Below are 25488 nucleotides of genomic sequence, written 5' to 3'. Positions count from 1 at the left end.
AAAAGTGGCAGTTTGGGGACTTCCCAGTTGCATGGGGTCGAGAGGTCTTCCAGCAGGTGGCTTGGAAGAGTCTGAGCCTCCAATGCCCTGGATATGCACCATGCTCAGAAAGCTACCCTGTTGACCCTGAGGTCCTTCTCCGAGCCGGGTCCTTGAGAAGCCACTTGAGCTCGCGCAGCCGACTCTGTCCACAGCACTCTGCATCTCAGAGCTGGGGTGAACTACCCTGCTCTGAAACCCCAAAAGGGGCTTGGAGAGCTGAGACCTAACAGCATGTTCTCCCACTCCTTCCCGCCTCCCCCACCCGCCAGTAGGATTGTGGATTTCAGCTTGGGCACTCACACCTGCCTTGGTGAGGCCTAGGCTAGACGGGCTGGTCCTGTAGCAGCTTAAGGGCTGGACACTAAGGGTGGTGATTCCGCACTACCCAGATGGGAGTGGAAGGGCTGAGTCATGGGGCAGCCCTGGTCCTTGTGAGAGAGAATACCTTCCCTTTGTCCTCATCTTTCCAAAATTCTCTTCATGGAGTTGGAAGCTTTTCCTCCCTTCCCTTCTCCCTGCAGCCAATCACAGTCAATCGCAGCCAATCACAGCCCACCACAGCCCACTCCAGCCCATCACAGCCCACCACAGCCCACTCCAACCCATCACAGCCCACCACAGCCAATCACAGCCCATCACAGCCCACTCCAGCCCACCACTGCCCACCACAGCCAATTACAGCACACCATAAGTCCAAGAGAGAAAACTGAGGCTTTGCGACACAGAGTGGCCACCCAGGTGGCGGGGATCCTAGAAGCTGCCTGGAAATCTCTCTTCTTTGGGTGTTTTGTCCCTGACAGGTGAGCCAGGGGCTAGGAAGCTTTGATGGGCTGTACCTGGGGAGGACTTTGTCACTCCCACGATGTTTGGTATGGCAGCCAACGTTTCTGTGGGTCTCTACCGGCACAAGGCACTGAGGTCGGGGAGAACCCATGGTCTTGGGTACAACTTAGATCCAAGGCTTCAAGGAGGGGCAGGAAACCCAGAGGCTTACCAGGTTCTGAGCGTATAAAGCACCTATCCTGCAGATATTGTACCCTTGATTACAAGCTCGCCAAGAATGAACTGGAGAAGAATGAAGCCTCTCAAGGGTCCCAGTCTTACTTCACGACCAATCCATATTGCCTATGTATTTTTCCAGAAGGTTCTTCATACTTAGGGGTGTGTGTGTGTGTGTGTGTACAAACTCATTTGTACACGCGTATGTGCACAGAGGTCCACATTTGGTGCCCCCCTCTATCAATCTTGACATCACTTTTTGAGACAGGGTCTCTTACAGAGCCTGGAGCTCACCGGTGTGGCTAGCCTGGTCTCTAGGCTGGTTGGCTTTAGTCAACCTGTCACAGCTAGAGTTATTTGGGAAGAGGGAAGCTCGATTGAGAAACTACCTCCATAGGATTGGCCCGTAGGCACGTCAGGTGGACATGTTCTTGATTGATGGTTGACGTGGGAGGGCTTCGGTAGAGCCCCGCCCACTGTGGGCGGTGTCACCACAGACAGGTGGCCCTAGGTTGTATGAACAAGCACACACGGTGGAGAGCAAGCCAGTAAGCAGCACTTCTCCACGGTCTCTGCTTCAGCTCCTGCCTCCTGGTTCCTGCCCTTTTGGAGTTCCTGCCCTGGCTTCCCTCAGCAGTGAAGGTGACCTAAGAGTCATAAGATGAAATAAACCCTTTCCTCTCTAAGTTACTTTTAGTCATGGTGTTTCATGACAGCAACCAAAGCCTAGCTGGGTCACCTGGATAGCCAGTGAGCTCTGGGGAGCTGCCTGTGTCTGCTGCCCCAGCCCGGGGTTTACAGGTGTGGACTTCCAGAATCAGCTTTTTACATGGATGCAGAGGATGTGACCCCTCACGCCCATGTGGTAAGTACTTGACCTATTGAGCTACGTCCACAGCCTGCTCCATTCACGAGATTTCACACTGTAGCATGGCTGGCCCAGAATGCCCTATGTAGTTCAAGTTGGACTCCAACTTTCAGCAATCCTCCTGCCGTAGACTCCCAATAGAGCAATTACAACTGAATGCCTCCCACCCAGATTTCTCCATATGCTTTTCAATGATATCCTTACATGTACTCCGTTCTCAGGAATGAGGGGCAAGCTCAAAGATCCCCTCCTGCACTTGGGGAAATGGGTCCGTGTCTGTCCCACAGTCTTTCTCGGTGGTTGAAAGGTCCCAACACAAGCTTTACTCTCCTGGTTTGAGAAAGACCCCAGCTTCTGCTGCTCCAGGCAATGCTGGAATCAGGCCTTGCACACGCATTGGAGCGGGCTCTGTTTGCATTCTTATCCATGGTACATAGGAACTGCAACCTTGTTTTTATGTGTGGCAGGGGGGAAAAAAAAGGCACACATGTCCCCAAGATGTCACCAACATGGAATAGCTCCCTCACAAGTGAAATGTGCAGCAGAATATTAAATGTATTCAGGGCTAAATGGATGGCTCAGCAGTTAAGAGCACTGGCTGCTCTTCCAGAGGACTCATGTTCCATTCCCAGCAACCACATGGTGGTGACTCAAACCATCTGTAACTCTGGTTCCAGGGGGTACGACAACCCCTCCTGGCCCCCACAGGAACTGCATACACATGGTACCCAGAAATACATGCAGGCAAAACACACACACACATATAAAATAAATCCCCAAAGAACATATACACATCATAAATTATATATGCACTTGTTGGCCTGGCATATTCACATCATCTGTGATACACATGCACCTATCGGCCAGGTATACACACCGCAATCTCGTCAGGCATAGACACATGATATATACTATACATGTCATATATGCATGCACCTGTTGTCTCGGCATTTACATATACTATACACAGGCACCTATTAGCCAGGTGTACACACACACACACACACACACACACACACATATGTCTGATAAGCATGGATATATTCATATATTCATCTACCCACAAGTCAGGCATAAACATACTGTGGTTTATACACATGTACCTTTCGATTACATGCAAAAATACACTCCTGCCATTTAGTACTTGAGAAACCAAGGCAGGGGGTGGCAAGTTTCAGACTGGCCTGTACTGTACCCTGCCTCAAAAATAAAACATAGCAAAAGGCAAGCACACAAAAGTACACCCATCATGAGACCAGCTCACCCACACCTGGCAAACAGCAGCTGACCAGCAGGAGACAGTCCATCCCCTGCCTGAGGCTTATAGCTGCTTCCTGCTGTTGCTGGATCCTCTGTGGCCTTTTGGCTCAGTGTTTCCAACCTCTGCTCTCTGCCTTGACCACAAATCTGCCAAAAGAAAGTGTAAAAACAAAACATCTTTATGAATTTTTAATGGATGCAGAAGGGAAGAAGAACACAGGGTCCCCAACAATCATCGTGTAGCCTGGACCCAGATTTCTCCTAAGACTCCAAGTGTTTCTTAATTGTTTAAAAATCAGAATTCTTTACGAGGGAACAGTGGTACACAAACAGTGTCCTTCCTGTAGGCCTACCCTTTTCGCGTGAAGGGCCAAAAGGACCCAAGTGTACACGCTTGCCTGCAGCTAGAGAGAGTATCAGCTGGGCTGCATCCTGTCTCATGGGGATGCAGGGGCCTCAGGAGCTTAACAGAGGGCCCCAGCCGTGCGTCTCCGGGATTTACAGAGGCCTGTGAGTAGCAAGAGCTGGAGTTTGAACACACCTACTGGATCTTAGGCCAGGCAGAGGGTGGAGGAGAGGAAGAAAGATAGCCAGGGTTCACGCCTGCACCCCTGTGGGCTAAGAGTGGAGGTGGGGTCAGAAGTTCCTTAGTCTCACACACCCTCCCCACCCACTCCCCGCCCCAGCAATCAGCAGTCTGTGGAGGCCATACTGTTGAAGGTAGAAGATAGACAGGTCAGGAGAGACCAATGTGGCAGCCCACAGGAAACTCCAGCGCCCTTCCCCAGCCCAGTGTGATGAGCTGCCACAGGTTAATAGCACAGTGAACGAATGCTTCCAGAGCCTTCCGTGGCAGGTTCTTCTGATTTCAAGACAGAGAGAGAGAGAGAGAGAGAGAGAGAGAGAGAGAGAGAGAGAGAGAGAGAGAGAGAGAGAGAGAGAGAGATCCCGGATCTAAGTCTGCATGGGCCCCGCTTGACCACCCATACACCCGGAGCAAGCCTTGATGCCTCGAAACCTCAGGTTCCCCTTCTGGGAAGGAGGGCTACCACCCTGAGCTTGGAGCGTGGCTTGCAAGGTGACAGGAGACCCACAGAGCTTTGACTGGTGTGCCAGCTCCCTGGGACACCCACAAGGCTGACCACTTTGCTTATTGGATACCAGTCCCCCAAGAGGGTAACTGGGTCCGGGCGTCCTGGGCTGGGGAGATCCAGGCTCTGGCTCACTGAAGTCTCTCAGACACAATCAATTAGGAATCCCTATTAGCATATTCTTCATTGTAACGCAGCCACAGAGAGGGCGTTCTTGGACTGTTTATTGCTGCTCTGAGCTAATATTTGTTAAAGTGATGAATATGTTTTTCAAACCTCCGTGACAAGCCGAGCAGGCTGTATTCATCTCCACCGCGGGGGCTGCAGGGGGAGGGGCAGGAGCCTCGGCAGTGGCCTCAGGGAACCTGCCCTGCCCAGCTCCTAGGACGCCCCCCATCTCCTCCCTGCCCTGTCTCCATCACCCTCACATCCCTTCGGCAGAGCTTCGCCACTGCTAGAGCAAGCGAGTCCTCCCAGGCCTCGTGCCCTCTGGGCCTCTCTCCTCCTAGCTCTCTTCATGGTTGCCAAAGCACAGGTTGTCCCTCCGCCCCTGCACCCCTCGCTTGAACGTACTTTTTTTTTAAAAAATCACAATGAAATACGGAAAGCACAGCACCGCAACACCCAAGAGTGTTCTGCGGCCCTAGAACCGTTCTAGGTCGATCTGCAACTCGAACCACCCACACAGCATGTGGCTCTGAGCACAGAGTAGGGCCGGTCCTTGAGCAAGGAGAAACTCTAGCGTTGGCAACAGTGGGGGCGGAGGCGCCGCGTTAAACAAGAAGAAAGTCCAGCCCAGACGGAAGCTGTGTTGCAGCTCGCTGACACCAAGCAAAAAGCTGATCTCCAAGAGTTCTGGAGTGAAAATCGGCCCCCAAGCTGGGGCGATAGAGAATGATGATGACCATTTGGGGAGGATGGTGATCGTGGGAGGGTGGTGCTCACCATGGAGGGGAAGGGAGAGGATGCCGACCATTTCAGGTGTGATGGTAGTGGAGGAAGGGCTGGTGACTGTGTGGGGAGGAGGATGACCAAGTAGGGAGGATGGTGATCATGGGAGGAAGATAATGACCACGGGGGAGGAGGAGGATGACCAAGTGGGGAGGATGGTGATCATGGGAGGAAGATAATGACCATGGGGGAGGAGGAGGATGACCAAGTGGGGAGGATGGTGATCATGGAAGGAAGATAATGACCATGGGGGAGGAGGAGGATGACCAAGTGGGGAGGATGGTGAGCATGGGAGGAAGATAATGACCATGGGGGAGGAGGAGGATGGTCAAATGGGGAGGATGGTGATCATGGGAGGAAGATAATGACCATGGGGGAGGAGGAGGATGACCAAGTGGGGAGGATGGTGATCATGGAGGGGAGGATGTTGATAAGTGGATACAGGAGCTCGGATGACAGCCACACACCATGGTGTTCTGTATCAATCACTCTTTGTGGCTGCTGGCTTTTCTATGCCTTCCTTATCTGAGGCTGGTCTTTTAGGCAAGAAACACTTCATACATTGTATCCTCTGGAGGTCCTGGAGGACTCCCCTGTGGATCAGAGGGACTCCTCTATCCTGCTTTCAGAGCACAGATGGGCACCATGGCAGCACTCAATGCCAGCACAGGGGGGGGGCCCACTTCCTCACAAGTCCCCTGATGCTGGGAGCCTCAAGGCTTCCAATTTCTGTCAGGTGGCACTTTGTGATTGTTTCAGTTTGTATTTCTTATTTACAGGCAAGGCTGAAAGGCTGTCCTGCTGCCCTACTGTGTTCATTATCATTTTTCTTATTGATTTACAAGAGCTCTTTACATATTCTGGACCCAGCCAACTCTCCATTATGCACATACACATATCTCTTCCTATACTTCAATAAAATTATTCATGATGACTTTGGTTAGAAAGAAGTTTTAAAATTCAAGGCAGCCATATTCACCCTGCATCTATGATTTTAAACTACAATTAAAATGTCTTCTCTCCGTGGTTATAAAGACACCTTACAGTGCCATCTAGAACAGTTTGATTTTTTTTTTTTTTTTTTTTTTTTTTTTTTTTTTGGCTTGCATTTAGATTCTTGATACACCTTGAGTTCCTTTACCTGAGTCACCCTAGCTATGTAACAAATGGTCATTTAAACAGCACGTGTGTGCTCTCATGGCATCTGTGGTCAGGAATCTGGGCCTAGCTTAGTCAGAGTTTGTGCTCAGGGTGTCCCCGTGGTGCCAGCAGGGCAGTTTCCTGCCAGAAGTGTGAGTGAGTGAGGAGTCCCCAGGATGTCAGCAGGGCCATCCTGCTGACAACTGTAAGACCATTAACAGACACTTCTAGAGGCGAGCATTCCACGCCATTGCCACGTGTACTGGCTAAATCCGGTTGTGGGTCCTACCCACTCAGGGAGCAGCTCACACAGCACACAAACCCAAGGCAAGTCCAGGCGCGCATGCGCACTGGTCCTCATTTCTCCAACCTCCTCCGCTGGCCATGAGGCCTTGCACCAGGCGTGGTGTCTCCAGGGTCCCTGTGCTTGTCCTGTAGGACCTGTCTTCTCAACCCCAGTTCCCTCAGAACACCCCTGGGTGTCTTCAAGGAATACACCTGGATCTTCTGACTCCATTTCGGGACTCTCAGAGGCCGGGACGCTGACTCATTCCCCCACCCCTGAGGCAGGTCTCCATGCCTCCTCATTCGACAGGGGTCCTGAACCCTCATGTGGAAGTCACTACCTGGTGACCCTGTCATCCCTGCTCACATCTTTGACTCGAAGTTGCTCGAGTTTCACCTACGACTGGGCCCCCAAGACTCTTATGAGGCCTCCATCTCTGTGGCAAAGTATCGGACAGACGCACCCTGAGGGAAGTAGGGCTTGTCCGGCTCACAGTTTCAGAGGTCTCAATGCCTGTGGCCCGCACTGGGGGCTAGAAATAGAATAGACACCTCACAGGGGACAAGGGGGACAGGAGGTCACAGGGAAGGGTGAGCAAAAACAGCTCTAAAGACAAGCTCCTCTTCCTGGGTCCACCCCTACCCTGTCCTGCCCCGCCCAGCCAAGCCCGGCTCAGCCCCACAGCTTCTGGAGTCATTTGGAATGATTCCCAGACTCCCTGACAGCAGCCTCTGGGGACACTTCCTTTCCAACCAGAGCAGGCTGCACAGAGACTGGCAACTGGCCATGCTTCCCTCACGAGACTCCGTTCACCTTGACTCTGCCTTCCCATAGATGGTCACCACCTCCCAGGCCCGCCCCAGGAAGCCCTGTATTCCCTCCTTCTTCTGAAATCTACATAATTGACGGCTGCTTCCTCCCATCTTCTGTCACTACCACCAATCTCCTGTCCTGGCTCTTTCTGGTATGTTACCTCTGCCCTCCACTGTGGTCTGTTTCCAACATGGCAGTCAGAGCTGTATTTTTAAAGGCAGAAGCCATTCCTCGGTGTCTACGACTTCCCACTGCTTTGGGAATAAAATCCAGATTCCTCAAACGTCCCTTGTGGCAGCCGCCACTGGCCTTCGGTCTCTGTCCGTCATCACCTGAACCTCCCTAGGCTGCCCCACTGGGCCCGATTGTTTCTCTAGGCAGGAAGCTCTGGGGTGGTCCTCCAGGCAGTACTGGATCACCAGCCCTGAGCAGGCTGTCAGAAGCAGCCCTGTTGACCCAGCCCATCCCTGGTGTTGTCTAGGCAGGAGGCCTTAGGGAGAAACCCCTCATTTCAGCCAGGGTGTTCCTGGTCTTCATGGTGAGAGCTGCTTTAACATCTGTACTGGTCTTTGGAGCTTTTTGTGTGTACCCTGGCTCCCCTAGGTAAGGACAGGCATCCCTACCTACCACTCTGTGCAGCCACCACCATTGCTCTAGACTTCTCTCAAAAGCAGAAATGACCTAAGACATCAGGCCCAGGCAAGTCAGGAGCCGAATGTTACCTGAGGGAAAAGGTTGAGTCCAAGATGAGAGACCTGTCTCCTAGGCAAGCTACTCGGCTGTGCTTGCACCAGGATGATAGAATCCTGGGGATGAAGCTGAGGGTCAGTGTGAAACCAGGCAAGATCCTCCCGGGCCTCAGTTTCCCCAACTGTGTTACAGCATTAGTGTCCAAATGTCAGGGTGAGGTCCCAAAGGACCCTGTCCTGGCATGAGCCAGGCATTTCTAAAGAGAAAGAGTTTGATGGATATTCAACAAAGGTGGTGACAGCCGGATGGGCAAAGCAAACACATAGTTAGCAGTGGCCACCGAGGCGCTCTGTGGGGACAGCAGCAAATGCTAACAACAACCATTCTGCAGGGACAGCCGGCCTCAAGCCAAGTGCCTTGCAGACAGCTCCATGTCCCTACCCTTCCTTCCCATGGCCCCAGCCCACTCACATTTTGCCGATAGTAAACTGAGGCACATGTCCACGGTCACAGAGGTGGGCTGGGGCAGCTAACCCTCATTCAGCCTCCTGACCAGCTCTCCCCCATGGAAAGCTCCCTACGTGCAACCCCAAGTGAAATCACGGGGACTGGAAAAGACCTGAACTGAATGTCAGCATCCTGAGCCTCTGAAGTGGGATTGTGAATACCACACAGTTGTGAATGCTCACAAACACATGACCCACAGCCCTTCAGGTCCTAGGCGATTGGCCAGCCCAGCTGTGGTGCTCAGTCAGCATCCAGGAGCAGAGCTGGCAGAGTCCAATTGCCAAGACTGAGGAGACCAGACCAAACACAGCTGACAGCCGCACCATGCCACTGCAGAGAAGCCATGACACGTGTGGGAAGAGCACTGGTCCAGGGAAGTGTGGGCTGAGTAGGGGTTCTGGAGTCTGGGCTCTGTACCTTCCTCTAGATCCCCTGGGTCTTGGTAAGCTCTGGGGTCCGCCTTCTCTGGTGGATCCCACACACGTGCTGAGATGTCAGTGTCTGGCCACCATGACCTGCAGGCTGTTCATTCATAGCCATTGAGGCCTCAAGTCTGCAATCAAGGTGATGGTGTGTGTCTTCCGGAAGCTGGTATGGGGCTCCTGCCTAGCTCTGCCCCTCCCGGTGGCCCAGGGCACTCTGTGGCACTCCATGGCTAATGGCCATGTTCCTCTAGCCTTCCCGTCTGTCATCATACAGCCTCTTCCATGTTTCTATGCCTGACTCTTGTCAGGACATTTGTCTTTAGACTTATGCACGTCTCCTGGGATGACGGTCACTTAAGGTGCTTTGACATCTGGGCATTGGTAAGTACTCGTTCCCCAGGGAAGCACAGTTTGCACTTTGGTGAGGGGCCTCTGCAGTGGTCTTGCTGAAGACTAAGAGGTCTCAAGAGACCTTGATCCATCCACTGGACTTCCTTTACCCTCACTCAGCTACGTGATGCAGGTGTCCCATGATGCACTCTGTTTCTGCCCAGGTCTACCTCCATCACCAATCCTTTCTCAGCTGGTGTCCCCTGAGGATGCCTCCTCTGGGATCCACAGACATGTTTTCATTTATTGGAAAACCAAAGAAAACTTAAGCATTGTCCAGCCGGAATAACAGCTTAGCCATGGGAGACCACACACGCTCACACAAAACACACATGCACACACACGCACAGGCACACTCGTGCACACACACATGAGCACACGTGTGCACACGCTCACACATGCATACACACGTGCACACACGAGCGCACACACACATGCAGACATGCATATTCACACACATGCGCACACACGCACATGCACGTGCACACACGAGCACACATGAGCATGCATATGTGCACGTTCACACATGCACACTCATGCACACACACACATGCACACACATGCACAGGCATGCACATACACATGTACTCGCATACACATGCACACACATGCATATGAACAGGCATGCACACACACACATACTCACACGCGCAGCACAGCACATGAACAAGAACATCAGCAGAGAATGTTGGTCCAAAGCCTCCGGGGCAGACACCACAGCCCAGTGCCTCCCGAAGCAACCATACAGAAGTCTCATGATGAGTCTGGGCTGGCTGAGATACAGGTTTAAATTCAAATCCTCCTCTCACCTCCTCCTCTGCACCCTCTCCACCTGCGCCCTTGCTTGTCTCCACACTGAAGAGAAACTGTGACTCGGCCTGGTGTGGAAACACTCCTGGGAGCTGGGGCCTCTGTGAGTATGAACCAGGCACTGACTGTGCCAGGTGAGGGGAAAACTGTCTTGTGGATCCTTGGTCTCCTGGGACCGACCTCTGTGCTTACACTTCGCCTTGTCTTCGAGGAGCAGCTGGAGCCCCCAAGAGGCCCCGTGAGCCCAAACAGCTACGCAGTGTCACCCAGACATGAGCTGGGACTCACAGCAGTGGAGCTGGGCAGGCAGGAGTGAGCCCTGAGCCTCTCTGGTACAGGTGGGCAAGCACTGATGGCCTGGCCCAGGGTGTGTCCCCCATAAGCCACAAGCACCCAGGCTGTAGTGGGTCAGATGGATAAGGAAGTGATCTCTGTCAGCTAAACACCACTCCCCTGCCTTTATTTTTCTCACTGGGCAGCCCAGACTGTCCTGGAATGCACTATCCTCCTGCCTCAGCCTTCCAAGTGCAGGGGCTCCAGGCATAACCCCCTCGCCGGGCTCTAACACCACACTATGCTAAACAGACTGGGACACAATTGGAGCTTGGCTCTGTTGGACGTAGGTAAGGGCACTTGGCCCTTAACAAGGGACCCGGAAGGCACCGGCTGTCCCTTCCTCTTCATGGAAGAGTTCTTTGCCACCTGTTACCTAGCCATGGACGCTAGGAGATTTACATCTTAGGAAGGGCTCAGAAGGGTAGCATAGGAGTTTATAAAGAAAACTCATGTCAAGAGCAATAAAGAAAAAAGAGGACTATGGGATTGAGACCGTGAAGGAGCGGGAACCAGGGCAGCCTCCGGCAGACCAGTGACAACAACCAGAATGATCCAGCAGAGGAAACAGCTCTACAGAGACCCCAGTCAGGGAGCAGCTGTGTGTCGGCAAAGAACAGAAACAGTGTGAGCAGTGGACAGGGCAGGCGCTGTGGGTTCTAAGCAGGGACTTGCTGCAGAAGAGTGGAGGAACTGTGGGGCCCCCGCTTTCGAAACCCGGAAGCAGAAGAGAAGTTGGGCGGGGGCTCAGGGACCACAGCACTGGCTGCTCAGCCAAGGCGAATAGGCCTGCGGGTAGGATGGAGGCCCTAGGCCGGATGTGCAGTGGTTGGTGTTACATTTTGGATTTGAAATATCCTCGAGCCGACTCAGATATTGAAGGCTGGGTGACTCCTTCACTGAGATGTGAGCAAACACTGAGGAAGGCAACCTCATCAGCCCTGATTGGCGGATGAAGCATGGTAGGAGGGGCTGAGGAATTGTGTCTTCTGGCTCCTCCCACAGACCCTCTATTTCCTGCCCAGTGGGTGAGACTTCCTGTTTTCCTTTCTTTCCTTCCTACTCTCCCCCTCCTCCATAAGCCCCCTAGCGTTTTTTCTCCTTTTTTGAGACAGGGAGGTCTCACGTAGCTCAGGATAGCCTCAGAATAACTATACAGCTGAGAATGACCTTGAACTTCAGATCTCCTGCCTCTTGCTCCTGAACGATGGGATTGGAGGGACACACTGCCACCACGGTGGGTCCGTGCGGGGCAGAGGATCAGGCCTGGGGCTTCACAAGTGTCCAGCAAGCACTCTACCAAATGAGCCACATCCCCAGCCTGGGATGAGCACTTTTGATCTGCTATGCACTTGCAGCACCCACTCCCCTCACCGAGACATTCAGCCTCACCACAGGCCCAAGGACACAGAGCCAGCAGGGCCAGAACATCTGAAAGCGTGAGCCAAATAAGTCTGTCACAGCGAGAACTGATAGACATTAAAGGGCTTCACACAGTGTGTAGGGATTAGAATGAGAACGGTCCCCAAGGGCTCACATATTTGACTGCTTTGTCCCCAGTTGGTGGACCTGTTTGGGAAGGATCAGGAAGTATGGCCTTGTTGGAGGAGGTGTGGCCTTGGAGGAGGTGTGGCCTTGTTGAAGTAGGTGTGGCCTTGTTGGAGGTGTGGCCTTGTTAGAGGAGGTTTGACCTTGTTGGAGGAGGTGTGGCCTTGTTGAAGTAGGTGTGGCCTTGTTGGAGGAGGTGTGGCCTTGTTAGAGGAGGTGTGGCCTTGTTGGAGGAGGTGTGGCCTTGTTGGAGGAGGTGTGGCCCTGTCAGAGGAGGTTTGACCTTGTCGGAGGAGGTGTGGCCTTGTTGGAGGAGGTGTGGCCCTGACAGAGGAGGTGTGGCCTTGTTGGAGTGGGTGTGGCCCTGTCAGAGGAGGTTTGACCTTGTCGGAGGAGGTGTGGCCTTGTTGAAGTAAGTGTGACCTTGTTGGAGGAGGTGTTTCCCTGCAGGTCGGCTTTGAGGTCTCAAAAGTCCAAGCCATTCCCGGTTAGCTCTCAGCTACTGCTCCAGTACCATGGCTGCCTGCCACCGTGCTCCCTGCCATGACAGTCATGGCCTCTAACCCTCTGGAACCGTGAGGCCCCATATTAAATGCTTTTTCTATTATAAGTTGCCTTGGTCATAAAGCTGCATCACAACAAAGTGCCTATGACAAACATCCTGAAGAAGCTGTAATCTGAATGTTGGTGGCTCTGCCCCGTGGTTTCAGATTGGGTGCCTTGACAGGGACGCTTCTCATCCTCAGTGAGGAAACCGGGGTCTGGGAAAGGTTTGCTATTTGTTGCTGGTTTGGGCTTTTATTTCAGATTTATTTTTTATTTTATGTATAGGAGTGTTTTGCCTGTATGCATGGTGGCTGCACGATTTACCTGCAGTGCCTACAGCGACCAGAAGATGGCGTCAGATCCCCTGGGGCTGGAGTTACTGATGGTTGTGAGCCACCACATGGATGCTGGGAACCAGGCTGGGGTCTTCTATAACAGCAGCCGGTGCTCTCAACAGCAGAAGCATCTCTCCAGCCCCGTAAGTGAGGACTTACTATGTAACTCATGCTTAGGATCCTCCTGCCTCAGCTTCCCAAATGCTGGGTGACAGGTGTGGACTGCCACACAGTGGGGATAAATAATGTTTCTTATGCCTTGTTGTGGGTGGCCAACTCAGGCACTGCCCAGACAAACAGGACTGTACAGAAGGTCCTGTGTACAATGACCCCAAGAGTCGTCTGCATGGAGTTACTGTTAAGTGTACTTTACAGAGGAGGGAGCTGGGGCTCAGAGACGGAATGTGACCAACCTGAGGTCACACAGCAGTCTTTCATAGGAAATAGAAATGGAACCAGACTGCCTGGCCTCAAAGCTTTCGGCCATGTTCTTTGCCCCTCTGCCACTGCAGACGCTCCTCCTATTGCAACCCCAAGGGCCTTTGCCCCAGAGTCTGCCCTAGGGGTAGATGGAGCACGCCAAGCACTGCCCCTGCCCTGCTTATCAGACAAAGCAGCGGCGTTCCTGGGTTTTCACATTGCCTGGGCCGGTGTCAATCATCCCAGCTCCCTCGGAGGAAGTGAGGACGGCTTGAAGAACCCCTTGTGCACACTCTTCTTCTGCGGAGTGCGCACAGCGGAGAGAGGGTTAAAGTGGGCGCGCTCAGGCCGCTCTCCCTTCTTCCACCCAATCTCCTGCAGGACTTGGCTCAGCCCTGCCTGAGCCCTCAGAGACCTGTGTCACACAGCTGGGTGGTCTCTGGCCAGAGCCCCATCCTCCCCAAGGCCGGGCCCCTCTTCGTCTCCCAGCACGAAACTCCAGCCCATCCACGGCGAACAACAGAGGGGTCCTTCAAACACTGGAGGCCTGGAGGACTTAAAAACCCAAGTAGCTCCTAAACAGAGGCCTTTCAACCGCAGACAGAGCGCGGCTGCATTTGTTTCCAAAAAGCAGAGGGCCCGGGCGAGAGAAAGGAGCCTCCTTGCGGCTCCCGGGGAGGAGCTGGTGGGGTCAGAGGGCACATTCCAATCGCTAAGATGCATTGACAAGCTCCGCCTCCCTCAGCCCTGTCGGAGACCTGGGGACCAGAGGGGGGTGCCGCTGCTGGAGGGGGTGGGGGGGCTCCAAAAGGCTCGCCACAAAGTGAAGGCAGGAGCCGGCCTCCCGCAGACAGGCCAGAAAAGAATTCCCAGGTCTTACTGAAGGAGCAGGGAGCTGGAGGCAGGGCCCTGGAGGTGGGCAGTTGCTGGAGTTTGTGGAGAAGTTGGAAGCTGTGGGGGGAGCTCTGAGTGACAAGGTGGGGGCTGCCTGACCATTTGTAAGTCAGCAGCAAGTAGGATCACCCGGCTGGGGGCCTGACTTCCCTCCCAGCCATGGCTGGGCCACCTTGGACAGCTGTCTCGCTATCTCTGAGCCTCAGGTTGTGTCAGGCCCCAAACTCTTCCTGGGCTTGACAATCCATGAAGATAACAGAGGCCTGGGATGAGGCCCGGGCCCGTAGGATGGATGCCTCACCTGGAGGAGAGGAGGTGTGGCCGGCCCGGGAATGGGCCTGCTGGGGCGCCACTCCCAGCATCCCACGGGAGTTTTCTCTTGCTGGTTGACTATGAAACACCCCTCTCAACGACGTCATTTCCCTTCAGAGAAAGTGGGGAAAGGGCTGTAAAGGTTCAGAAATAAAACATATAGGGTGTCCGGGGTAGAGAGTGAATGTGTAATGCGTGCAACATGTGCGTGGTGTGTAGTGTGTGCACGTGGGGTAAGGTGTGTAGTGTGTGCACGTGGAATGAGATTTGTACTGTGTAAGCATGTGGAGTGAGCCATATAGTGTGTGCATGTAGGGTAAGGTGTGTAGTGTGTGCATGTGTGGTGAGGTTTATACTGTGTGTGCATGTGGGGTACAGTGTGTAGTGTGTACATTGGGGTGAGTGTGTAGTATGTGGTGTGGGGTGTGTACTGTGTGCATGCGGAGTGAGCTGTGTAGTGTGTGTATTGGGGTAAGGTGTGTACTGTGTGCATGTGGTATGGGATATGAGGTGTGTACATTGGGGTGAATGTGTAGTGTGTACACTGGGGTGAGTGTGTAGTGTGTGCTGTGTGACCAGCTGCCTCACTGACCGGTGGCCATGGCTTCTGTCATGACAGACAGCGCACACACCCTGTGCTGTGAGCCACAATGGCCCCTCTGTCCTTCACGTGGCTCTGCTCAGGCATTTGTCACAGCGGGGAATAACTGGGACACCCACACCAGACAGTGTGTACTGGAAGGTGGGACCATGAAGGCGGGGCCTCACCGGTGGTCTGTAGGTCGTGGGCGGAGCTTGACTGAGAGATCTGCTGTCTTTTCCCTGCAGTGTCTCCTCTCTTTTGCTCTCTGGTCCTGACACAGGTGACCCTGCCAGCCACGTGCACCCCTGCGTGTGACCATTGGCGCCTGGAGCTAGCCCAACTGAAACCCCCACCTCTGTGAACCAGGTCACCTTCCCTCCACGTCCACTGCCTCAGCAACCCTGTCCACAGGGCCTTCCTGGGTGCTCATGACAGCTACGTCTACACTGCTTCTCTCACCATGGGACTGACAAGATCATGCTTCTCACACTGCCCACACTACTTACACTGCTCACACTGTCCACACTGCCCACACTGCCCACACTGCCCACACTGCTCACACTGCCCACACTGCCCACACTGCCCACACTACTCACACTGCTCACACTGTTCACACTGCCCACGCTGCCCACACTGCCCACACTGTTCACACTGTTCACACTGCCCACACTGTTCACACTGCCCACACTACTCACACTGCTCACACTGTTCACACTGCCCACGCTGCCCACACTGCCCACACTGTTCACACTGTTCACACTGCCCACACTGTTCACACTGCCCACACTACTCACACTGCTCACACTGCCCACACTGCCCACACTGCTCACACTGCCCACGCTGCCCACACTGCCCACACTGCTCACACTGCCCACACTGTTCACACTGCCCACACTACTCACACTGCTCACACTGTTCACACTGCCCACGCTGCCCACACTACTCACACTGCCCACACTGCTCACACTGCCCACACTGTTCACACTGCTCACACTGCCCACGCTGCCCACACTGCCCACACTGTTCACACTGCCCACACTGTTCACACTGCCCACACTACTCACACTGTTCACACTGCCCACGCTGCCCACTCTGCCCACACTGCTCATGCTGTTCACACTGCCCACACTGCCCACACTCTTCACACTGCTCACACTGCCCACACTGCTCACACTGCTCACACTGCTCACCAATATACCCTCAGCCTCCCTGTCATGGTCCAACCCATTCCCAAAGCACCTCTTGTGAGAAAGCTATGAACCTAATAGACCCAGGCAGCTCATCCAGGAGGGTTCCAGAGTCTTCACTAGGGATATGATACTTATGCCTCTAGCTAGATTCTACTCCTTAAGTGTGTCTGAGGGTGAAAGCCTCCAAGAGAGCCCAAGCTGTAACAGTGAAGAGACAGCACCCCCACATCGCCTCACCTGTACAGGCAAACGAGAGGCGAAAGGCGCTGTAGGCTGGAACACAGCACCCTCACTCTGTCCTCCTCTCCTCGGGCCCTCGTGGCTTGCAATCCACTCTCTGAGCCCCGCAGAGGCCACAGGGAAGTTCACCTTTTTTTCTTGCCCTCAATTTCCTCAGCAAGAGGACATCGTCAGTCTCACGGCCTCTCATATCTTTGCGTGCGTCTCAGACTCCTGCTTCCAATCTGAACACACAGCCAGATTCAGAGGGCACCCTGGACACTGAGTGAGCCACCTCCTCTCTCCCTCCCTTCCCCATCAGCTGGAGGAGGAGACTGGACAGGTGACATCCCAGAGATACATCCCTGTCTTTCTGCTTTGATCTCAAAAGACCCAGGTGTCTTGTGGAGATCTGTGACAACTGAGTCACTGGGTCTCGGTCGCTCTTCTAGGGCAGCACAGGCCTCGTATCGGAGCAGGATGTGAGAGGGAAAGACCAAGGCTGTTGAGTGAAGAGACCCTCTGTACTGTGCTCTGACCAGGGTCCCCCCGCCAGCATCCCTGTTTGCGTTGGCAACAGGACCAGACGTGGCAGGACTGGCCCTCGGCCTTCCTTGGAAAAATTGGCTCAGTCTGCAGCTGGACTGGGCCAGCCTTGATGGGGTCTCCATTTTGCTACCAGGCACCCCATTACCTCAGCCTCATACAGGACATGACAGCACAGCCCAGGTGAGGAACAGAGTGTGGCCCAGACAGGGCAGCCATTCACAGAGCCTGTTCAGCCGGCCCTGACCTGCTCTTGGTGCCAGGCCTGGGGCATGGATACTTAGGCAACTGAGAAGACTGTGCAAGGTTGCCAGGCAGACGGGCTGTAATGGGGACCTAGGGACTGTACCCTCCTACCCCAGAGGACACTCAAGAGCAAGTGGGAGATAGTCTGGGTTAAGGCAGGTCCATGGTGCTCTCCACAACCATAAGGTTGTGAGGAAAAAGACACTGACTGCTGAAGCTCCGGAGCTGGTGACGAGCTACAGAAAGGGAAGGGAGCCAGCAAAGGAAAGCCGTGCTGGTCTGGGCCCTCCAGAGCTAGTAAGGCCTGTTGGCACTGGGTGGAGACCTGAGGACCCACTTTGCCTGGAATGTGACCAGGTCTTGATTCAGCTGCCCCAAGGCTTCCTGCAGCCTGCATGCCTGAGCCCGGCTTTGATTTCCCAAGGCAAGAGGGTGTTTACTGTGAGTTCCTGAGGGAGATGACCTAAGGGGGTAGGGAGCTCCAGGAAGAACCCCCACCCCGCCGCCTGCCTCCCCCCACATCCCCACCATCTCTACACAAAGATTTCTTAAAAGAAACTCCGGTTGTCCCCTTTTCTCTCTTCTTCTTTTGTCCTGCCCAGGGTGAGGCTGTCACCAGAGCCATCTCCTCTCCACAGGCCCACAGACTCATCCCTGCAGCTGTCCTCTAGGCTCCCCGCTACCCAGCTACACAGGTCACCTCCAACCTCCGGTTCTGTGCAAAGAGCTGAGGGCCAGGCCAGGGAAGGAAAGTGGGGAAAGAGAGCTGAGGGTGGACAAGACGGAGTGGTGGTAACCCTGGCCAAGCAATAGCAGAGACTCACAGTACACGGAGACTCCAAGTCGGTTATGATCTGCAAGAAGACAGACAGACCCAAAGCCCACTCTTCCTTTTTATGACACGAGCTACAAATGAGAGTATTGACAAGAAGCTAGCACACTGCCTGATTTGGTTGGGACCCTTCTCCAGCCCGGTCTGTCCTTCTGCCAGAGCTCTACAAAAGAGTCCCAGATAAAAGACTCCCTTGGTCTCTACTGCTGGGTATCTGGGCTTTCCTAACCCCTAGTGGGAGGCCCAGAGGGCATTAGCATATTAAAGGCTCTGAAAAGGTCTGTGGAGAAAAGACCCGATTAGCTTTGTGGAGCCCAGGAGGGCATCAGAGTTCCCCAGGAGCTGTCTTGAGACACAGGCCCTCCTGTGGATGTGACCTCTGTAACTCCCTCAATATTTCAAAGGTCCTCCAACCCCTTGAGACCCTCAAAGCCTTGAGTTAGGGTCCTTGTTTTATCCGCTCATAGAACAGTCCCAGGACTGGCACGTATGAGCCATAGGCACAGGAGACTTTGCAGGTGTGTGTTCTTCTGTCCTTGTGCTCTCTCTGTCTGGGTCAGCTCTGCTTGTTAATCCCAGTGCCCATAACAGCCTTATTAGTCCCTATGAGAACCACGAGGCCCTGTCTGTCCTTGCTGACTGTCACTAACACACCAGGAGACAAGGAGTCAGCATGGAGACAGTATGAATCTGGGTGCCTTCAGAGCCAGGCACTCAGCAGTAATGATTGCAGAGAAAGGTTTGAAAATGAGATTCCACTGGGCGGTGGTGGCGCAAGCCTTTAATCCCAGCACTTGGGAGTCAGAGGCAGGCGGATCTCTGAGTTCGAGGCCAGCCTGGTCTACAGAGTGAGTTCCAGGACAGCCAGGGCTACACAGAGAAACCCTGTCTTGAAACAAACAAACAAACAATAAAAAAACAAAGACAAAAAAAGAAAGAAAAGAAAATGAGATTCCAGAAGAACCCGAGTCGTGCTTGTCATTCGGCAGCAGCTAACTGATACTCAGGTATGTGTGAGCGCCATCACTACCCTACGGGATAGTGATTACCCCCTAAGAGAGGGTAGGTGCTCCGCCCAAAGTCAGCTTGGCTGAAACATTATATCAGGAGTAATTGTTTTCCTGGGTCTCATATACCCAGGAATGGAGGGCTAGCCTGAGCTCACCCTTCTGTCCATGACAGAAACACCAGTGAGATCAGAAACTTCTGGAAAGGAGACAGCTTGGACTAGCATGTCAACCCCAGATGGGGAAAAGTAGATGAACTCTATTTTGGACCTAGAATCATCTCAAAGCTGGCTGAAGAGCTGAGCATGAGGAATGGAGAGGGGATAGAAGAGAGTGCCTAAGGGACTGAGATAAGACAGAACAATGACCCCACCTGCTCCCACTTCTAGCCTGTACCATGTAGGGGTGGATGGGTGTGCTCCCAGGCTAGCCCTGGCTCTCTGCATGCCATAGCTCACAGCTGCCAGCCAGTGACACCCCAGTCCCACAGAATTCTATCATTGGACATTTAATTATAGAGGCCTAGGACCTGTCCCTTTCAACCTGAGAACTAAAACTGCCTTTATATCAAGGACAGGGTGTGTGGCTCTGGATGGGACAGATGAGAACTGCCTGGCAGACATATTGCAATCTCCCAGCGTGATGGAGAGAGGGAACAGGAACTTAGAGGGGACCTGTCACCTCCACCCGGCCTCAGCTTGGATGACTAAGAGTGGCCTCTGCTTCAGAGCCTTCTATTCAACTCTTTTGGGGATTTTCCAGGAAGCCTGGGGACATTGAGTTTGTACCACCCCAGTGACAGCCACTGGTGAAGGATCTCGTGGGTGGCACGGAGGGGAGGGAAAACTCCAGGACCTGGAAAAAACCTGCAATGTTTGCTGAAGCCATTGGCCCAGCAGCCCTGGGCCAGTAGCCTCCTAGGAAACTTGTTACAAACTTCTTGGCCCTTCCCGGACCAAATGGGTGGTGACTCGTGGCTGAGGGTGGCCCAACAATCACAATGTGGGGCTCCCAGAGCAGGGGAGGGGGTGCCTCAGTGTGCATCTGAGTTTGAGGACACACCACTGTCCACTTTCTTGCACCATATGCTGCTAATCCTTTGAGGCCTTGAGGAAGGAGCCAGGTGGGCTAAGAAGGCAGGGTGACTACGCCTGACTCTCACCCTCCCAGGCTGTGTCATCTTTCTAAACCCCTCTCTCTCTTCTGGTGAATGCACCAAAGAATGGAGGCCTTTCTTTAGAAATGGCCAGGCCCAGATGGACATGGACACCTGGCTGAGGGTTGTTGGTGACATGATATTTAAACACGTATAAACCTTAAGCTGATTTCTCCAGGAAGAGAGGGAGGAGGAGATGGAGGAGAGAGAGAGAAAGAGAGAGAAAGAAAGAGAAAGAGAGAGAGAGAGAGAGAGAGAGAGAGAGAGAGGGAGGGAGGGAGAGGAGAGATAGCTGGGGGTAGGGCAGGGGAGGGAGGGAATGGGACATGCGAGATGCCCCTCACGAAGAACTCAGTTCCAACTGGCCTTGACCAAAGATTCAAGAAGGAAAAGACAGGGCAAGGAGAGTGGATGGCCTTCTGGCTTTTGTGTGGATGGGACATGGGACAAGACATGTTCTTAACAGGTACAGAACTGTGCTAAAGAATACCAAGGGTCAGTAGGTCATACCCCCGAGAAACCTAGAACTCAGTCGTGAGGGGGCATGCCAGGATGTCAACCGACACTTGGGAGGCCTTATGTGTTCTAAACCAGCCCGAAGAACTCTGCCATGACCCCACTCCCCAACCTAATGTTCTCAACAAACAGGTTACCTGTTCTGTACAGGATACAGAATCAACTGCTACCTAGCAAGGCTTAATCCAGGAACTCAGTGTCTGTCAGGTCCAAGCAAGTGTCTCTTCCCTTCCTCTGTGCAGCCCCTCTCATCTTGGATGCCCTGTGTTGGGGTCTGAATATGAAATGTCCTTCATGGACTATCCTTTTCCAAGTGGCTTCGTTCCCAGATGACAATCCTATGTTTGGAGTTGTGGAGACTTTTGGAGGCAGGGCCTCTAAGGGATACATACCACAGTGGCCAGGCCTCTAGAGACTGTTTCCATGCCTGCTCCCCTCTTTCTCAATTTCTGGCTCCTGAGGGTGTGAGTGGCAGTGTTCACCTTGCCCTCCACCATGCCGGGCTGAGCCTCGGAAACTGGGTTGAACCCGCTCTTCCCGCCCATGGGTGGCACTCTCAGGTTACAGTAATGGTCATCCAGAGTGGGTCTTCCTACCGCAACATGCCCCTTCCTGGCCATCCACACCTCATCTTGGGACTGGGAATCTGATGGGCCCCTGAGGGAAAGAGGCTTAGCAACCGTAAGAAAACATTCCTTGTACTCGACTTCAGTGATACTCAGGGAAACTGAGTCACAGATCCCTGGAAGATCCTGACACAGCAGGCTGGACTGAGCTATGTGAACAGCCTGGGCTCTGGGTTTTCCCAACATCTTCTGCATCCTCATCTGCCCACGTTCCACCATGGTGGTGCTTCCTGCGTGGACCAATGGTGAGGCCAGTGACACCTGGCATTTCAGGGTTACAGCCTGTTAGTCTCGTGTGCTTCTCTCTGCTCTTCTCCACCCTTGATGAGGGCTTCTGGGCAAGAAACCTTGGATCAGGGCAGGGAATGGAGGTGTGAAAGAGGACAATCCCCTCAGACCACAGCCAGACGGCAGATGCCAGAGCAAGAGGCGGGAGTCAGACCCGGGCAGCCCAGGGTTTAGCTTTGCTGCAGTGACTTCAAAAGAGCCCAAATTTTCAATACTTCCTGCCTCCCGTTCCCCAGGGCAGATCCCCTCAGATAAGCATTTGGTGCTCACTGCTGGGATGGAGCCAGCAGGCCAGAACAGGGTGACACGGGAGAGCAACTGAGTGCTGAGACTGCCCATCCTGCCTGTCACATCTTCCCTTCATGGAGATGTGCCTTCCTCTCTGTTAGACATGGCTTCTTTTAGAGCTCTTCTTCAGGCGCCATAGGAAACCCACTTTTGGTGTGGACACAGCAGGGCTCTGAGCAGACTGAGCCAAGGCCGCCCTGACTCACTTGGGAGAGAGTGGCAGAGCATTGGTTCTTAGCAGGGCGGGCTGCAGTAGCCTCTCCCCGCCCCCATCGTACCCTCAGTGCCCAGTGCATACTGAGTGCTCCATGCTTGTGACTGACAGGTAAATCCGATGACCCGAAATGCTTGGCTTCACACCAGACCTGTCAGGATAAAGGCACTAGGGACGCTAATGTTGAACGGGTTGAGTGAGAGTCCTCCCGGGAGCACCAAAGTGCTCCCCAGAACACCTGTCTTACCTAACACGGCAGACAACAGCCTGGATTCCTGGAAGAGTCCCCAGGACAGCAGCTATCTAAAATTAGACCTGCACTGACGGGTACTTACAGTCACACGATGGCTGTGATCATAAGAGGCCGGCAAACATCGTGTAAAACGTTCACAGATTAAAAATAAGTCAGTGGCACACAGGGCTGAAAATTAGACAGGCACCCTGAGCCCAGAGTGCCCCAGTAGGGGGCAGCATCTTTAGTCAAGGGCAGATAAGAATGTTCAAACCCCTTGACTTGTGAACCAGGGAGGAGGGAATTCACAAGGGCCAAGTCGGTCTAGGGCAGTCTAGAATTGAGCTGTGTCCACATAGTGTTGGGAAGGCAGCACTGTCCTTCCCTGGAGGGCTTCCTGGATAGGGAGGAATCTATGCTGACTCCCTCTTTCTTGAGAGAGTATGAAAAGGAACATGAGCCACAGGAATGAGCAATGAGAACCCAGGGTTCCGTTTGTTGATCGACGGACTGAGCGCACGGCCCACAGGTGCACACCCACAGCCACACAGACCATGCTGACATGCAGCACACATAATCATAAGAAGATGGGGGCTCTTCGGGGCCTAGAGGCAACATCTTTGGAAATGGGATTGATTCCCGAGAAAACAAACAAATCCACACACCCTAGCCCCCCTCAGCAGCCCCATGATTTTTTTCCTTCCCAGGCATTATGGAAATGAGATTGGAGGAGCTGCATCATAGCTCAGCTATTTCCTGACGTCTGTCCTTGGGGCCCAGAGCCTGGGCCGCACACCACACTCATCTCTTCCTTGGCTGGAAGGGGTAAGTTCGGAGCCAAGAGCCCCAAGATACGGGGAGGAGGCACGAAAGGCCTTTCAAGCAGACCAGCCAGGCTGTCTGGCCACGGAGCTAAGCTGAGCGGTCCAAGCCCGCCCATCCCTGGCCGCAGCCACTGGAGGAGAGAAGGAAGGACCTGATCCTAACTGAAGAGGTCCACAGGGTATTAGAAGGATAGCTGCATGTGCCCACACTCCCTCTCCCTCCTCCCTTCTCCCCTCCCTTCTTGCCCTTCCTCTCTCCTCTCCTCCCTCCTCCTCTCCCTCCTCCCTTTCCTCTCTCCTCTCCTCCCTCCTCCTCTCCCTCCTCCCCTTACTCTCTTCCTCTTCCTCCTCCCCTCCCTCCTCCCCTCCCTCCTCCCTCTTCCTCTCTCTCCTTCCCTCCTTTTCCCTGCTCCTCTCCTTCCTCCCCTTTCCTTTTACTCTCTCCCTCTTTCCCTCCTCCATCCCCCTCTCCTCCCCTTCTCCCTCCTCCTCTCCCTCCTCCCCTCCTCCTCCTTCCTCTCCCCACTTTGTGAGTCTCTCCACCTCTGAAGCCCTCAGAATCCTCTTTATTGTGTGTTCCCTGTCCTTCCTCGTCCCTGAGTCTCAGCCCTGTTCCATCATCTCGCTCCAGCTCCAGCGTGTCTCCGTCTCACATCTTTTATTTTTTCTCTCTTGCAAGCAAATAGATGAAGCTGGGGTTGTCTGAGAATTCCAACCCTATAAACAAAAACCCCCCATGATGAAACAGACTCTAATAAGGTCCTGCACTGTGTCCACCAAATGACACAAGCAAACAGCTCAACCACCAGGCCTGTCACTACCAGGGGGCAGAACAACGGGTTCTCTTGAACCAGCTGAGGTGCCACATTGGCCTCGCTCACTGAGCGTTGTCTAGAAAGCCTACTGGCCTGTGGACCGTGGTGCCCTGCTGGGAACATGGGATACATGATTCCCCCACCCCCCCATACACACACACACATCTGAAACAATGTAAGTCTGAAACAGTCAGACACGCTGTAAGAATCATGTCCAGGGTGCTGGCTGCAGCATCCCCGATCCTGTGGGACCCTGTGGGTAGGGTAAGCTGGGTCTGTAGGTCAGGCCAGAAAAATACACACCATGAGCTCTCTCTCTCATGCTTCACCTGACAGCCAAGAGCCCTGAGCTTGGAATCGTGATTGTAAGGCACGCTAACAACTGCATCTGGGACACCCAGGGTGTCCTGCAGAAATATTTAACTTGTTATAGCCAAGTTAGGTATGGATTTACTCACTCCAGTGTGGCTGCCCTTCACACGAGGAATCCCTGCCAACACAGTGCTGGGCAGCGCATAGGAAGAAAGATGGTGGCTCTGAGGACATTCTTGTTCTTTTCTGTGGAAGTCACCTGCTGCTGGGCCACAAGGAGACATGGTAACAGAAGAGGAACTGGAGGCTGAGCCGGTGAGCCCGTGTGGCCCCGGGAAGAATCCTAACCATGCAGGCATGGATGTGAGCATGGGGAAAGTACAGAAGGTCCATCATGCCTGTGGGAGAGGTGCCCTTTAGCACTGAAATGGCTTGGCTAGGCTCGGCATCCCCACTTGGCTTCACTGCACCCGTAGGCACTGAATTGTGTGTATAAGCAGGTGAGCTTGTTAAACAAAAAAACTGGCAAAGGTGGTGAGACGCTGTCCCTTCTGGAAGCCCAGTCAGATGCCTGCAAGCTCTGTGAGACAGGAGGCCATCTTTCCATCCTATCCACCCCAACGGCAAAGTAAGTCAGGGGCTCTGGGAGGGACTCAGCATTGGGGTCCAGGGGAGGAGAAGCGTTTAAGAGACCCCTAATGTCAAAGGGCAAAGGGCACTGGGCCTGCTTCTTCATGAGCAACTCATAACCCAAAGAGGACAGACTCACCTCACGTAGAAAGTGTGTCACCTGACACTGGTGACCTAAGCAGGCTTGAACCGTGGGCTTTCAGGGAAAGAGGATTCTCGTCTTACAAAAAAAAATGCCAAGTCTAAAATGCCGGAGCCCCTCCCCCAGGCACCTAGTGTAAGTGAGGGGTCAGGATGAGCCCTT

Source organism: Arvicanthis niloticus, chromosome 24 (assembly GCF_011762505.2).
Source record: "Arvicanthis niloticus isolate mArvNil1 chromosome 24, mArvNil1.pat.X, whole genome shotgun sequence".
Classification (NCBI taxonomy): Eukaryota; Metazoa; Chordata; class Mammalia; order Rodentia; family Muridae; genus Arvicanthis; species Arvicanthis niloticus.
This window is presented reverse-complemented; position numbering follows the sequence as displayed.